Source organism: Pholcus phalangioides, unplaced genomic scaffold (assembly GCF_987345545.1).
Source record: "Pholcus phalangioides strain wild (caught in Gottingen) unplaced genomic scaffold, Ppha-v1.0 ptg000021l_1, whole genome shotgun sequence".
Classification (NCBI taxonomy): domain Eukaryota; kingdom Metazoa; phylum Arthropoda; class Arachnida; order Araneae; family Pholcidae; genus Pholcus; species Pholcus phalangioides.
Window position 1 is genome coordinate 13,975,117 of NW_028301614.1, and position 16,275 is coordinate 13,991,391.

General features: G+C 38.9%; 1 protein-coding gene across 1 annotated transcript in view; it reads left to right on the forward strand.

Annotated features, from left to right (window-relative positions):
- kcc (solute carrier family 12 member kcc) overlaps positions 1-16,275 on the forward strand; it is a 505,581-nt gene that overhangs the window by 185,260 nt on the left and 304,046 nt on the right. The gene's annotated exons all lie outside the window — the stretch shown is intronic.

A 16,275-nucleotide genomic window follows, 5' to 3' on the forward strand; every position in this document is an offset into this window, starting at 1 on the left:
GAAGTTGGTTTTCTGTGGTTCCTAATTTCAAGGCGTGAATGCGAGCCGATTTCCCTGTTAAAAAGTCTCGCCACAGAGAGCAACAGACCTAAAAACAGTACAAATGTAATTCAGTCATAACACATCACTCACTTTACTTCAGAAATATAGAGGGCAGCATTGAAAAATCAAACAGAATATTACATACGCACTCAGACTGTTAGGTACACACAGTTACACTTCTGGCACAACTCACTAGGCAGTAAATGAGACTAGATGAATAAGTAAATGAGACTCACTAGGTAGTAAATTTTACGTGAGTCGTGCTCGATGTGAAAGAAAGTGTTCAAAACTGGAGTCCCTCAAGGAAGTGTTGTCCTTGAACAAGTTTCAGCACCAAACATTCGATTTTGAACTGTGAAAAAAAATCATCAATTACGTCCCACAGTAACTTAAACCTGACGATCCGATAATAATTCTAATTATGAGAAATAATTACAAATATCGGAGATTTTATAATAATTTTCCTGAAATTAATCGAATTTTCAGGAGCAATCTCTGAAGAGGTATTGGATAATCAATAACTCCGTGATGACTTCGGCCCATTTCGAGCTTTTCCCATTACTCATTATTACAAAATTACGTATTTATTAATTTATCCTTTGACAGTGAAAAGATAAGAGAAAAGAACCGACGCGGGGCGTTTTTATACTCTCTTTAGGGATGTCTCTCCAGTATTAATCATTATACTAATAATGATTTTCTAAAAATAGTTGAATTCTCTCGTTTTATTTTACTGTCTATTCTCCAATCGAATTTGGAATATTGATGATTGTTGCATACAGTGAGGGGGGGGGGGGGAAGGACGTAAAGCACGTGGTTTTGATGATATATTAATCTCTGGGATATGTCGGTGTAACAGCTCCGCGATAAATTGATAAAATTCTGACACGATCGATTTTCAAGGAATGTTTGTCGTAGAGTAGATGACTGGAAATTCATCTGATCCAGATGACAGATGACCGAGGTTGCTGTACGAATGAATGTTAGAGGAGAAACTTGGAAATGTAATAACCCTGCTGAAGTATTAATAACGTCAAAACGGGGATACGTCTCATTGTATGATGTTTGACTCCATTCAGTTCTAGAATCGATATTGAGCGTGAACGAGGAATCATCTTGATGTAGCGAATTGTTTTTGATGAAAAGCTTTGTTTTCGTATATATAATATGTGGTTTAAATACATTAAAAAATCTATCGAAATTTCTTAGCACGGGTTATACAGGCTCTCCGAAATTGTTTGCACAGCAGATATCTCTGCAACCGTTTGGCATTAGACACATACTTGTACGTTCATTTACAAAAACTTTTTCAAATGACAAGCAGTTATTTAACAACTCAAAATTTGTTTGAGGGCTCGTACACCTAGAAAATAAAGTAATTGACTTCTCATACACTGTAACCCAGTGGTTGTCAAACTTTTGTTCCCCGCGACTCTCTTGTCCGATTCGTGGTTTCCATGCGGCTCACCAGAATAGTTTAATAATTATATTCCCATATAAAATAACCTCTTCGAATCATAAACAGGCACACAAATCAATATCTTCAGTTCGCTGCGATGCCCCTGACAAAGGTTGGCGACGTACACTTTGAGAAACACCGCTGTAACCCAAGGGTACTCAACCTTCAGGAGAGTGCAGGTCACTTCATTAATTTGAAAATTCGCCGCGGGCCACTTAAATAAGAATCTGCAACATTGCCTCAGGTTACTTATGTGATATGAAAATGTGCCGGGGGCACTAAAATGATCTGAAACTGTGCCGAGGTGACTTAAATGATCTGGAAATGTGCCGAAGAAGATTACTCAAGTGATCTGTAAATGTATCCCGAGTCACGCAAGTAAAGTAGCCAGTTACAGCAGAAAAAACTGTCAACGGCAAGTATAGTTGTTAATAACAGACGAAAAAAATTGTCAAAGACAAGTAAAGTTGCCTATAAGGACACCCTGTATACGGATATGTACAGACAATTATTGGTGCTTAGCGTAACACACGCATGTGAAAAAAAATTCAAGTTTCTAGAATGCTTCAGAAAGTTTCTATTTGTTATGTAATTTTTGTTGTAAATTTTATTCCAATTTTTGTGATTGTATTTTTGAAATATATGACTTTTTCTCAGCCATCTCGTTGTGCATTTTGCCTGTTGTGGCGTTGTATTTGTAATATATGTATTTATCTAATTATACATAATAATAATAATAATTATTACTATTATTTATTTGCATATAGGCCATTGGCCCGTTACAAAGAGTATTTATCTAATTATATGTATTATGTATACGTGTTTCTTTCATTGTATTATTTCGCTTTTCATTTTTCTACATAGGTAAGTGCAGTGTTCTACTGATGCCATTATTTCTCAAGTAAACATTAGAAACTACATCTGAGCATGAACATACTGTGACAAATAGTCTACTCAGGTAAAACATGTCTTTTACTAAGAGTGCAAGAATAGTAGTAGTAGTAGTAAAAGAAGCGCATAAGCATAAATGTGTTTGACTAATTTGAATAATTCATATCAATATCTCGGGGGGAAAAAACCGGAAATCCGTGGATGAATATCTGAACAAATCTCAATCTTTGTAAATAGATGTCACTGTTATCCCAATGGGAAGATACACGTAATATATGTAATTTAGTTCTTACCGGATGAATTTTATGCCTTATGTGTGTTTGCTGTTAGCGGATTAATCGAGCAGAAAGGAACACAGCACGACTAATGGAGTCTGTCTTCATCGCTAACATGTAAAATATGGTAATTGAACCGTCCGCCGCAGTAAAAATAGAACAAGAAATCGGCAATCGAAAATGTTAACGACGTGGATGCATTACACGTGTGACATTAGGGCATTATTACTGCGCGTGTGTGATCGTGCGCAGAAAATCCCGAGATCGGGTGTCACAAACGGCGGAAAGACAAAATACATCGATAGAAAATGTCGGAGTCTCTAGACCTCGTGTGTTAATGGAGTTTTCGAAAGTAATTAGCATACTGGTGAGGGGACGTGGAAAGAGCTTTTCTCTTCTCCAAAATGGCTGGCAGTCGTGTTTTAATGCCTTTAAAACTTGCCGGAAAAAGGTTCGTTCGATAAATATTTCCCTGGAGGAAACGAGACAAGTCGTGAAGAATAATTCCCACGCCGAGATGAATTATTTACTAATTTTAGGAATTGGTGCACGTTCTTCATTTTTATTTCGCCCCTTCCTTATTCGAGGGTGCGTCGTAAATTATACAGGGGAATGCTTTCTTTTTGTTTCGTAATTCATTACGAGATGCTTAGCATCAATTTCACCGCCAGGGTTTGACCTTGGTGATTCAATTATTCTTCCCTGGCATATATTTCATCGCGGATCCGTGTGGTAAAACTCAATTAATGGTAGTATAAAGATAACTCATTTTTTAATATTAATATAATTCGAAGATTTATTTTTGGTTATGGGGCTTTTGCGAAAATAATTTTTCGGATAGCACTTCGAGGCTGTTTCTTCAATATCCTGGTTTGCACAAAATCTTTTTCAATCGCACTTACTTTGCTTTTCAAATGTTGTTACGGATAAATGTAGAAATGATACCACTGCCCAAAAACATTATTATAATGTTCTTGAGGGAATTTTTTAATGGTTTTGGGGCAGCTAATTTCAAAACAGGTGTTGGTTTTGATAAATTGGCACCAATTTTTGAGATAATGCATACTCTCAACAATGCGATTTGTATGACACTTTCCATCGAAATATAATTTACAGTTTATCTCTCAAACTAGGGCCAATCTAACAAGTCGAATGCCAGATTCGGAATCAGCGCCCCAAACGCACCCTAAAATTGCTGAAATGTCTTTGCCAATAATTTTCTGTATTTATTTATAACGCACAGTTTCAATGCGATCTGTATGCTGCTTATGGTATTACAATTGATATTTAATTTTCCCTTTATCTCAAAATCTAACGCCGATTTGGAAAAACCAATCACAAATTTGGAATCAATACCCCAAAATCATCCTAAAATCACTGAAATATATTTGAGAACAAAATAGGTGATGAGCAGTGTGTAGTCAAATAAACTGGTGAATTCATACTTATTAATGTGATAAAAAGCCTCAGAAATTATGATATATAGAAGAAGTATCCTTTAAGGGGTCTCCTACCGTTTAACATTGTAATAAACTTTCTTATGTAGAAATATTATTTAACCATTGGTTTATTATTTCATTGTATACACTATCTTATGCCAGTACAAAGATTCACATATGTGCAATACTTAATTTTTTACAAGTTTTCAAAAAAATGCTTTGAAAACAGCTTGCGCACATGATAAAATTGCATAAAATGACTGAGAAATATATATGCCAATGATTTAAGGTATTTATTTATATCGTTATCACAGTTTCAATGTGATTTGTATGCTGCTTGTGGTGCTGCCATTGAAATTTAATTTTCAATTTACCTAAAAAAGCTAAAGCCAATCGGACAAAACCAACGCCACATTCGCAATCAGCAGCCCCAATATACCCTGATATCATTGAAATATCCTCAAGAACAAAATTAGTGTTGAGTAGTAAATGAAATTGTATTCACGAAATTGCAAGAAAAATTCAACCAAATATTCAATTTCGACATCCCTTATGGCTTCGAATGTGACTTTGGGAGGATTCCCGATAGCTCAGAATTTTCTAGTCCGTCCATGAAAACATAAACGTGCTTGTTTTCCTTGGTAGAATTTTTACATGTCGTTCTCTAGAAGGATGTAGAATATATTTCTGGAACTTTTTCCGTCAGTTACAATCCTGCTACGTTCAGCAGCGAGATAATTCAATTAATGAATCAGGAGTTTGTTGTCACAAATAATCCAAGGAGAAACCATCGGCTCAACGTTTTGGGACGGGAGGGGGGGGAAGAAGCATCATTACAATTCAATAAATTGTAATATTAAATTTTAAATAAATACACCCATGTCAAATCTAAAACGCACTTTAATTCTCAGCTACGCTATGTATTATCCATGTACTCACTCGCCAGTTGAAAGCAAAGCACGCGACATATAAATTAGAAACTCCACAGTGTGTCTAGAAAAGGAACCCCCCCCCCCCCCGCCATTAAGATTGAAAAGCTTATAAACAATAAATGAAAAGGAAACATCAGTTTTTCATGCTTGTGCAGGCAGCCCTGTATACAACGGCACAAATCTTCAATTGTAACGCAGTCATAACATTCATAGTGTGAGAAGTAGATGGCAGTGGCATCAATACAACAAGCATTGCACAGAAAGAAACTTCGCGTTAGGTTCACAAAATGTACTCGCATATTCTAACGCGTACCAATTCGTCAGAGGTTCCGTAGAGAAATATGGACTAGGTTCATGTGTGGCTTAGTAGTAGTAGACAGTCGTGTAAAATTTTTATAATCAGATTTAGAGAAATCATGTAGTTGTAGATTTTGATGATAGGAAGCCTAACAATCATTCAACTTTCATTGGTTGTCAAAAACAGGTTGATGTATTCTCTGCATAGGCAACACACATAAAAGCACGAGCACTGACGTATCCCTATCAGAATACAGTCGATTCCCGTTTCTACGAATGTTTTTAACCAAACTTTTATAATTCCGCAGAGAAGTTTACATAGGAACGATGTAAAAATCTGGAATTCCTTTATAACCTAATCTCGTTATTACCAAGTGATTTCTCCGGTCTCTTGGAGTTCGTTATAATGATATTCGACTGTATCAGTTTCTCGAGAAAACTTGAAAAACGCAGAATTGATTATGCACGTATGAATAGTACACGTGCAGCGCAATCTATCGAATAAATTTTAACCAAAGTTTGAAGAAATGGAGGTTGCCAATATAATTCTTGCCAAAAGGGGTGACGCGTTTCAAAAAGTTTGGGAGCCACTGAATTAAAAGATCGAAAAATGTTGTGTTTTTTATAATTTCAGAAAGAAACCCGGTGTTACATTTACTTAAATCTTGCACACACAGGCATTCCTCCTTCTCTTAAAATTCGCCAAAAAATGTACATTCAACGATTTTTTTCTGAGACACAGCAGCACTCATCAAATATATTTTATACTAGGAAACGTTTAGTTTTTCACACACTTGTATAATTATCACTCTAACACTTTGATATGTTTACATCGAGAGACAGGATTTAGAGACACTGCGATTGTTCGGTTGTCTTTCAACTTTTTTTCCACCGCCTCTTCAACTGCAGGTGGCGTTCATGCAATGGCATTACTGTGACAAATCAAGTAACGATCAAATGATTATCCAACGAGGTATAAATATAGTTTTACTAATTGTCTTTTTGAATTACATGAAATACCTGAAACAAATATGAAATTTCAGAATATTTTTCACAATGCATTGTAGGACATTCAGTAACTACTGAATTTATCTTCGATGGTGAAATATGATCATTGTAAACGTTATATAGATTGTATTTCTTAAATGATTGTCTTTGAATGCATTCGTGCAAAAGGTTATTGCTTATCATTATCCAAAAACATACGTGGTAGTTTCACATACGCGGGGGAATATGATGGGCATTATACTCTATTGATTTCAACAGAAAATATAACACTACGCTATCCGTAACGAGCTGAAATGGGCTCGAGCCAGTAGATGGACGATAATGAATCGTAGAGATGGGGTCGTATTACGTAATTATTATAAATCAGGAATTTCGATGTCCCGGTCATTATAGTTATCGTAATCATTTAGTAGAAAATCTATTGCATCGTTGCTTTTGAGATTTTCCGAGATAAAAGCTTTGGTTAACCGGGAAATAAGCTCTAATGCAGTGAGAATGTATGGTCGGTTGCATTGCTGCCTTCAAACGCATGTTAAAGATAAATACTATTTGTCAATGTATAGCTTACTGCAGGGCCTAACTAGGCAGGTGTAACAGGTGCACCGGCACCTAGAATGAGCCTAAATGGGCCATTCAGGGGCCAAGAATGGGAACTATATGCAAATTCTTGCACAGGGCACAGGAATGGCTAGTTACGGCACTGGCTTACTGTATTGCGGGACTTGTGGCTCAAGCCAAGGCCACACTCCTGTCAAAGCTGGCCCAATACTTTCCATGGGCAAGTGGTGTGGCCGCTCCACCATTGACAATAATCGTCAAATATTGGAAGATATTGAAAGGCTAGTCGAGTACTTCCAGCTTCTAACTCAAGTCAAAGGAGCCGCCTTTCTTCTCGATCCTCCAATCTGTCTAGCCACACATTGGTCGAAGAACGCCAATAGTCACAACAGGAAGAATATTCTGGAAAAACCGCTTCTGTTCTCGTTCTTGGCAAATATTCGGCAAGGAATATTAGGCCTAGCTGGAGAAGTGTGTAACCAGCCTATGACTCTGCTGCTTCTTTGCATCAGAGAAAACCAAATACCGGAAGCAAAAGTATTTTCGAATGGCTATTGGGCCAGCTTTATAACACAAATGTGGCCATAGATTTGATCTTGTTATAATATTATATCCCCGTTCTTTTCGAATCAGTTATCCCTTTTGTGATGCATAAATTTACGAAGGTTTCGACAACTGGTTGATGCGAAGATAAATCCAAGAAGATTCAACTGGCCTTGCGGAGAATCAAACCCACGTCCTTTTCATTGCCTGATAAGCGCCTTAGACCACAAGATTACACAGGCAACGAATTTCAATCTTTCCTTAGAGCTCGTGTGCGCTCACTGAACGGGGCCGTACATGGACGGCCAAAAGCTCACAATTTCTGACACTGCCACCGGATGGCAACTCATCCGAAGATGCTGTCACTCCGCTATTCTATAGGTGTGTTTTACATCTAAAAATTCTTCTTAACCACAGTTGAAAACAATGATTCTGCACGATCGCTATAGCAGAGTTGTTCAATCCTGAAACGTTCGGAAATTGTGGAATGTGCATGGGATGCACATATGTAATATTTCATATTTTGCATTTTAAACATATTTAAAACATGTTTCCCGGTGATGGCTTTACGGTTAGAAGTTCCGTTAGATATATAGACATGGCGGTGAATTGTTGTCGGTGAATTTTCCGGCGGTGAATTGTTGTCGGTGAATTTTCCGTAAACCCATATGTAATATTTCATATTTTGCATTTTAAACATATTTAAAACATGTTTCCCGGTGATGGCTTTACGGTTAGAAGTTCCGTTAGATATGGACCGAGCCATCACACTGTTAGTTAGTGTTGTTCAATCGGTGGTTCGTGGGCCGGTGTCGCTACGAGGGAATTTATTTCGGTTTACGGAAAATTCACCGACAACAATTCACCGCCGGAAAATTCACCGACAACAATTCACCGCCATGTCTATATATCTAACGGAACTTCTAACCGTAAAGCCATCACCGGGAAACATGTTTTAAATATGTTTAAAATGCAAAATATGAAATATTACATATGGGTTTACGGAAAATTCACCGACAACAATTCACCGCCATGCAATTCACCGACCAACAATTCACCGCCATGCAATTCACCGCGAGGAAAATTCACCGACCAACAATTCACCGCCATGCAATTCACCGCTAGGAAAATTCACCGACCAACAATTCACCGCTAGGAAAATTCACCGACCAACAATTCACCGCCATGCAATTCACCACTAGGAAAATTCACCGACCAACAATTCACCACCATGCAATTCACCGACGACAGTTCGATGCGAGTCAGTTAGCGAGGGAATGAGCGATTGAGTTACTGAGTGAGTGAGTGAGTGACCCAGTGAGTGACTGAGTGACCGAGTGAGTAAGTGATTCAGTGAGCGAGTGGGTTACTGATTCAATGAGCGAGAAAGTCAGTCCGTGAGTGAGTGAGCGAGCTAGTGAGTGAGTGATCTATTGAGTGAGTAAGTGCCATATCCTAAAGATATGGCGGAAAGTTTAAATAATAACTTTATAGGAAGAAATTCAGATGATACGGATTCGGGTTGCTGTATTTTTGAAATATATGACATCCATATTTATTGGGCATCTTTTTCTCGCTGGGCATTTTGCCTGTTGTGGCCTTGTATTTGTATAAATTACAAATTGCTGTTGCCCAATACAAGATAGCATATTCAACAAAATTCCATTAACTCTGTTTTACTCAGAAACTTCTAATGAAATGTTAAAAGGGATAATAACAGAATTAAAAGATAATAAAGTAAGTGGATACGCGATGAATTAACTTCCTAAAAAAGCTTAAAATCATCTCCTGTTATCACTTTGATGTTATAAAAAACATCGCTGATCATCAGTAACCAATGGATTTTTCTTATGCTGAACTAGCTGTTATCCGCGATTTCACGTGATGAACTTTCAGGAATCCCGCCTTAGTGCGTATCTAGTATATGTACTCTATATTTACTATATACGTATATATATACTTCCTATGCAACGGAAATTAGTGACGATTTTTTTATTACGGGAGTCGGTGACGTTTTTTGAGTGATGGAAATCTGTTACGTTTTTGTGTTACGGAAGTCGGTTACGATTTTGGGGTCAAGTTTTCATTTAACTCTTGCATATATCGGGACCCATTTGACACATCGGGACCAAGTAATGTGCATGTACCCCGAGTTTCCCACATCCTACAGCAGGTCCCCTAAGCTGAAATGGATGGCGGGCCCCCAAACCAGCTTTTTCACGGGCCCCTCTGTGCTTAATTTATAGTGTGAAAATATCAAAAAGCGATAAGAAACGTTCCGGGCCCCTGTCAGCCCCGCCCTCGTGGGGGTCATGCCGAGAGGTATGTATACGTAAAATATACATATATCACCAGTGCTCCCAACATACAGGGTCGGGGTACCCGGGGGATTGCACATATACCTTCATGGGGAAATTAAAAGGTTTCATTTCCAGAGGTCCTAACGATAGTGGAAGCCCAAGGTATATCCAGTCTGGGACCCCATAAAATTTCGGAATTCGGTCAAGGGTAAATTCTTTAATCTCTGCGCAGAGTCCCGGTATTTCTTTCTCCTAATCAATGTGATGGTTTTGTCCACTTACAATTTGCTCCATCCGAACTTCATTCAAACTCTGTTCTATTTTTATGGCACCGATGAACTTCCATATATCTGGGTGGTGAGCAGATAATTGCTGTTGGAACGCTCGATGCCATCCTTCTATAGAATTGTTGGTAAATCGTTACGCGTTCCTTGAAAGCAGTTCCGAATGTCGATGTCAAAGCGCGACGACCACCAGGACGAAGAGGACGCCCGATCCAAGTGTCTTCAAATCTACACTTCATCATAAATACGTTTTCGGAACAATCGGATTTTTTAATCATTTGTGACACTACCAGGTTAAAAACTAACTAACTAACCAATTCACTCACTCCCTCACTCACCTACTGACCATTCACTCACTCCCTCACTTACCAATTCACTCACTCCCTCACTCACTAACCAATTTACTCGCTCGCTCAATCACTGACTCGATCAATCACTTACTCACTCGGTCACTCACTCACCCGCTCAATCACTGACTCGATCAATTACTTACTCACTCGGTCACTCAATCACTTACTTACTCGGTCACTCAATCACTTACTTACTCGGTCACTCACTGGGTCACTGACTCACTCGGTCACTCAGTCACTCTCTGGGTCCCTCACTCACTCGGTCACTCAATCACTGACTCGGTCACTCAATCACTGACTCACTCGGTCACTCAGTCACTCACTCGGTCACTCAATCACTGACTCACTCGGTCACTCAATCACTGACTCACTCGGTCACTCAATCGCTCACTCCCTCGCATTGAACTGTTGTCGGTGAATTGCTAGTCGGTGAATTTTCCTAGCGGTGAATTTTCCTAGTGGTGAATTGCATGGCGGTGAATTGTTGGTCGGTGAATTTTCCTAGCGGTGAATTGCATGGCGGTGAATTGTTGGTCGGTGAATTCTCCTAGCGGTGAATTGTTGGTCGGTGAATTTTCCGGCGGTGAATTGCTGGCGGTGAATTTTCCGGACACGATTTATTTCTGGAGCCCAAAACATTGGAAGCTGCATTCCTGCTGTATGAGATGGATGCTTTGAAATGCCGATTTATGTAAGAATCAAAATTAATCAGCCGCGTTAGAGATAAAAACCAAACAGAGGAACCGAATGGATAGATAGAGCCGCTCACAACCCCGGACTGATGCAAAGCAACTTACTTCCGTTACCTCAAAAGAGGCAGAGTTGTGTTGGAAAAGTTAGCAAAGATTTATAGTGGTGGCTCCCCTTGCTCGCAAGTATAGATTCACTCGCATCGTTCTCCCCATGAAGACCGCCATCAACTCGATGCAACGTACAAGGCATTTGACAAAAATAGTGACTGAATCCAATGTCTAGGGAGAAGAATTGCACCTGAGCCCAGTGGCACATGAGCGCCGGAGACCGCAGCCTGGGATTTCGAAAGAAGTGTGGAAAAGACTTGTGGGCAAGAAAGAAGAAGTTGGCATGTTGAAGTAGGAGCGATTTGAGAATGGTCTAAATACACAATGTATACAATATATATATATATACAGTGCCTCCACTGCGACGGGAAACGAAGAAACAAAGCCTCCGTCCACAGCGCCGAGCAGTCCTGTTTCCCCCTTCGTTTTACAGAATATGCAAACACGCAGATCCTGCACTGCGACGGGAATAATTAAACAGACCCTCCGTTGACAGTGCTGGACATTCACATTTGAATTACACGCATATACATTATTTACGTTACAAAAACTTCCCTTTTTTTATACCACTAGGGAATGCACATAAACATTACTATGAAGGCAGTATTGGGTACAAATATCACCATGAGCTCGTACAAATATATATTCAAGGGTACAAAAATTCTCACATTTTGGGGGAGGGACAGACCCCAAGCCCCCCCCCTCGTTACGCCCTTGTCTAAAACCTAAAAAGGATTTCATGTTATTATTTATCCTCAATTTTTTTTTTATGCATCGCAACTAAATCATTCCATTGAATTAAATCATTTAATTTTTAATTCGACTGCTCAATTAGGTACAAACTTCAAGATTCTAACAATTTATAGGTATGTTCTAAAAGTATGTCAGGAAAGAGAGTGACTGTTTTTTTAACATTTTTTTGCCCGTGCTGACAGGTATGTAACCTCAGAGACTCGACAAATAATGAAATTCTTTTTGGACATCAGTGTTGCGCAACGATAATAATATTTATTCAAATATATAAGCAGGGCTGCAATTATGGAGAACAGGTGGGTCCAGTGCCCCGGGCGCTGAACTAGTAGGGGAGTACGGAATTCACTCTTTAAGTGCTTCTTCTACATTACATAGGATGCCGGCTTGCCGTGGGTGACAAAATATCTAGTTGCGGCCCTGTACATAATTGCTGAGAAAATTAAGTAAAATTTGAACCAAAAAGCCACTTGAAGGTAGCTTGTCATCCAACACGAGACAACATCAGATCATCAAATTTTTTTCGATGTGACGTAAATCTCAAACTTTAATTTTATATAAATATGAATTATTTATTATTATATCAAATGTAATATTATTAGCAAAAATAATTAGAAACTATTTAGGCAGTATTGCTGCTCAAAATGTGATTAATTATAATTGAAACAAATTAGTTTTTATTTTAAAAAGCCAACAACTACACAAAATTTTAAAATACAGAACAAATAAAAAATCATATTTGAAATTTTTTTAGAACGTGTTTGCCTTATGGTGATGCTAGTGCTGGTGGATGTGTCTGGTTGTTATTTCGGAAACATACAGTCATGACTCCTTTCTTTTTTTAGTTATTTAATAGAAGAGAGAGAGACTTTTAGGACATGTTCGGTCGACAGTTGGAGCCAGACTGAACTCCAATACAAGAACACACTAGATAATGCCTAGCTAGTAAGTGGCATAAAAAAATATAATAAAAATATAAAAATTGTACAAGACAAGTAGCGCCACAGCCTTAACTAAAAAAAAAATATTTTAAATATATTCACTTACAGAAAAATATTTATTTATAATATTGTTTCAAAATGAAAAATAGCATGAAATTGAAAAAACTAAATAAAAAACTAAAATAATATAACTGAAATGGTCGGCTGAAGTTGGTTTTCTGTGGTTCCCAACTTCAAGGCGCAAATGCGAGCCGATCTCCCCGTTAAAATGTCTCGCCACAGAGAGCAACAGTCCTACAACGATAAATCATTCAATCATAACACTTCACTCATAGTTAGAAAAACTGGTGGCAGATGGCAGCACTACACATAACAAGCATTACAGAGAAACAAAAAAAACTTCACGTCAGGTTTCACTACACGTACACGCACATTCCCGCATGTACCGATTCGTTGGGGGTTCCATGTGTGGTGTAGCAGTAGTAGGTAGGGCCTCCAAAAAATGGCTCGGGGATCCATGATGTTCTTAAGTCAGCCACCTCGTTGGGCAATTTGCCTGTTGTGGCGTTGTATTTGTATTGTATTGTATAAAACACAATGGAACTTACCCTTGAATTTTTAGTGATCCTCAGATTTTGTTGAGGAATCACTGCACACGCAAGCCATTTTTTGAGAACATGGATCTCCGTTCCCCGCGGCAGTTGACGATGGCTTGTTTGAAAACCATATCCTAATTTAGATTTTTATATGCAGAGATAAAGCATGGCAATTGTTTTATTATTTTTAAAAAACAAAAATTCTCCTTAATGAACAAGATAGACTGAATATTCAAGCCGACCGGTGCCATTTAGCACGAACATAGAAGAAGGCGATCTGTGGAACTGGTTTTTCTCAGCCACCAGATCATCTCCCTGAAGAATCATGAGGTGTGGAGGCTTTCTTCTTTAGGGGGTGTTCAGAGGCGTATTTATAGTTTTGCCGCCGTTGGGCTTCACAAATTTTATCGCTCTTCGCCCATTCTAGTCTAATTTTCTTGACCACTCATTCCTCGAATTCACCGCACTGGGCTATAACCCATTTGGCTCTTCCGATCCCTGCAAATACAACTCTAAAACACTCTTTTGGTCACTCACACAATTGCGTACTCTTTTGCGCCCATACTCTTCCCCTCCTGTACTCCCACGCTCTCTAGGTCACTCTTTTGGCGTGTCCGGAAAATTCAGCGCCAGCAATTCACCGACAACAATTCACCGCTAGGAAAATTCACCGACCAACAATTCACCGACAGCAGTTCGATGCGAGTCAGTGAGCGATTGAGTAACTGAGTCAGTGAGAGAGGGAGGGAGTGAATATATAAGTTGCTGAGTCAATAAGCGAGTAAGTCAGTCCGTTTGTGAGCGAGCTACTGAGCCCGTGTGCGAGTGACCTAGTAAGTGAGTGAGGGAGTGAGTGAATTGGTTAGTTAGGTAGTTTTTAACCCAGTAGTGTCACAAATGATTAAAAAATCCGATTGTTCTATATTATATTGTCTATATATTACAATATATTGACCTAATGTCATATTTATAACTTTCGGCTCGGCGTGATTTCAACGTATGACCCCCCCCCCCTCCATTATTGAACTCTACCCCATCCTATGACCCCACTTAGGGGTCGAATATGGAAAAACCTTTCTTAGAGAGTCTTCCCGTCGTGAAACAAAACTATTCACGAAATTCGATATTTATAGCTTCAACGGTTTTGACTCGGCGATGATGAATCGGTCAGGGGACATGTTATTTTATGTACAATATATAGATGTAGATACGCACTAATAAGACGGGATTTCTGAAAGTTCATCACCCATGGGGATCACGAGGTGTTCAAGTGGTATAGGCTAGGGGGAATCATCGCTGAATAAATTTGAGATTGCAAGAATCCACACCAGTGAAGTCGCGGTTAACAGCTAGTTCATCATTAAAAAAATCCATCGCGGTTACTGATGATCAACAGTTTTTTTATAACATCTAAGGGCGGTATTCACCGACATGGTTTAAACCTGTAGTTACAATTTTTGGATAAGAGATCAACATAGATTGGTTAAAACCCTAAATTTAACCAATCCGTGTCGATCTCTTATCAAAAAATTGTGACTATAGACCATGTCGGTGAATACCGCCCAAAGTGATAACAGGAGATGATTTCAGTGCGCCATTTTGTGTCTATCTTTGTGTTTTCCTTCGTTCTCGTGAGTTTTACTTAGCGTGTTGTTTATTTTTGGGTCATATTCTGCGGTGATTTTCTTTTTTTTTTAGCGCACGTTGGATTGTGAGATAAGTGGTTTTTTTTTATTATATTGCTCTCATTTATTTTAAATTTACGTTGTGTATTTTCGATCGACTTATATTTATTTTTCTCGTTCGCATTTCATTTTCGTTGTTTTTTCGCCAGGTTCGCTCGCTTCTTTGATATAAGTTCGTAGGTTTTTGGACGTTAGTGTTAGCAAACAGTGTATACTTTTTCCCGGGTACTCTCAATAACTTTGTTTTCCTTCCATTTGGGCCTATTGTTGTAGTGTTAGTGTTTTGAGATAGTTAGCTAATTCTAATAAGTATAAATTGTACTTCGTAGCTTAATACTTTTTTTAGAGGGTGTTGTATTCTTTATATACATATTTATTTTATTCTTCGTGATTTAGTGCTGAGCATTCTACTTTACGTAATTTTTTCGTATAGTCTCTTACGTATATTTTGCATAGTAATGCATTTTACATTATTTTAATTTCCAGTTAACGTTTCTCATTTTCCTATTGTTAAGTATTATTATTATTATCTAGCTTTAGCAATAGTGTTAGTATGCCTCGACCTCGACTAGTGTTGTGTAGAGCTTGCGACGGGAGGTTTCCCTGGTCTAGGGGTATAGTAGCTGATAGTTTCGATTGTAAAGGGTGCTTGGATAGAAAAAGGCTGGAACTCGAGGTCGAAGCTTTACGGGAAAAAGTTAGGGTGCTAGAGGGCCCAGTTATAACGGACCCTCTGGTCGTCGAGCCACCTGTTGATGAAGAAGCAATCTCCACGAACAACGACATTTTAGAGGGCGAATGGGTTGTCGTGGATGAGGTAGAGGGGGATAGTGATAGGGGTTTAATCATCGGCGATTCTATGGTTAGGGAACTTGGGAACCGAGTGTGTAGGGATTTTCGGGGTTTCGAGTGCTGTTGTCTTCCTGGGGGGAAGATTGGCAACGTTCGAGACGTTTTTCATCGCCGAAAGTTGCCCTTGCGGGTGATTCTGTGGGTGGGAACAAATCAGGTAGGAGCGAATATTAGTGAGTCTCTGTCAGAATACCGGGATTTACTATTATCCGCTAGGGAGGGGGGTTCAGATGTGGCAGTGATTCCAGTGCTGCCAAGGGGTAGTAGGGGATA